Consider the following 1,601-nt stretch of genomic DNA (forward strand, 5'->3'; position numbering starts at 1 on the left):
GATAAACGGGATGAGCAGCCGCTGCGGGCTGCAGCTGGAGGAGGATTTTCCATCCAGTGAAACTCTCCTTGACCTTTCTGAGAGCTCGGCTGCTGAAATTTGTACTTGGAAATTTAAAACACTCTGAGAGGAGCTGCGCCATCAGCACGGCGTGCAGGGAGCCACTCGCTCCGTTCCCGGTTCCCCCGAGGGAGCCCTGCGCTGGGTGACGGCAGCTGAGGGGGAAGTAGAAGCTGCTGCTGCAGATTTTGTTGCTATAAAACCGCTAACCCTGTGCTCAGTGGTGATTGATGCTGCTCTTTACGCTTGGGAGAGGCAAAGTGCAGTGCTGCTGTAGGCAAAGCAGGGTCTCGCTGGATGGCAGATGATGGTGCTGAGCTGGAGAGCGGTTGTCAGCACAGGGGCAGGGGGAGGCAGGTGCCGGCCTGCTTTGATGCTGTAATGACTCAAGTAAAGCATCATTTCTGATTTACAAGTGTTGCTTTCGCTTTGCAAAGACTCCATGAAACCAGCTGCAGGGAGTGTAGGGAGTAAAACTTCCCCCCCTTGCCAAGGACTTTTAAGACAGTAGTTTGATAATTCCTGCCATGCAGCGGGACTCTCTCCATGCTTAGTAAAACGCATCCTTCCTTCAGCCAGGCTGGTGTCCCCCGTACAGCACGAGCCGCGGGATGCTGCAGGGACGGGGACACGGGCTGCGCGTCTCCCAGCGCTGCGGCAGAAGCAGTTCCCTTAAATACCTCGCCCTCGACTGATTCATCAGCCTTGTTCCATAAACAGGAAGCTGGGAAAGTACAAGCAGGTGATCTTGTGCTGCTGCAAACATAAATTATATCTGATTGCTTGTATTTTTTTTCCTCCAGCTGCCTGCTGACTCTTTATCCAGGTGAAGGATTGTTTTGTCAATGAGGAGTGCACTATTTGCAGTGGGGAGGTCTTTCAAGTTCACAGTACAGATTTAGAAAGAGCTTGACTTAGAGCTCTTCCCTGATCCTAATGCTGCCTGCAGTATTTTGGAGTGCTTCAAGATAACTGCTCTCACCATAGCATGTGCTGTTAGCAGGGCTTTCTTTGGAAATGCAGATGAATGCAGAATGCAAAACTTTCCTGCTTTTTCCAGGGATTAATGACGTAAAAATTGACAGTAGCACTAGAGCAGCAGGGTCGAACACAGGCTGCTGTTCTGAAATCCCAGAGAACTCGGAGGGCTGGGGTCTATATAGCACTTGATGCTGAAGGAGCAAGCTGTGTCCCAAGATAGTGTGTTCCCACCTGGAGGTACTGCTTTTTCATGGAAAAGAGACCAGAGCGGCGCGTACCCTGTGCAGTGTCAGGAGGGCTGGGACAAGCACCCATCTGCCGTGCCAGGCGCGGTAGCTCATTGTGGTTTGGCATCCTGGTGTGGGACTTTGGGTGCTGGTCGAGCTCGTTGTAGGACTCTGGTCCCTTTGGTTAAAGACACGGTGCAGTCTCACCAAGGCCCGAGTCTGAGCTCAGGCGTGACACCAGCATTGCTAGCACGAGGACATCCTGCTCTGCTGCAAACCCGCCGAGTCTCTCTCTTGCAGCATTGTGGCTTAGGAAATCGGGACAGGAGAGGA

Source organism: Fulmarus glacialis, unplaced genomic scaffold (genome assembly GCF_000690835.1).
Source record: "Fulmarus glacialis isolate BGI_N327 unplaced genomic scaffold, ASM69083v1 scaffold23261, whole genome shotgun sequence".
In the NCBI taxonomy this organism is placed as follows: domain Eukaryota; kingdom Metazoa; phylum Chordata; class Aves; order Procellariiformes; family Procellariidae; genus Fulmarus; species Fulmarus glacialis.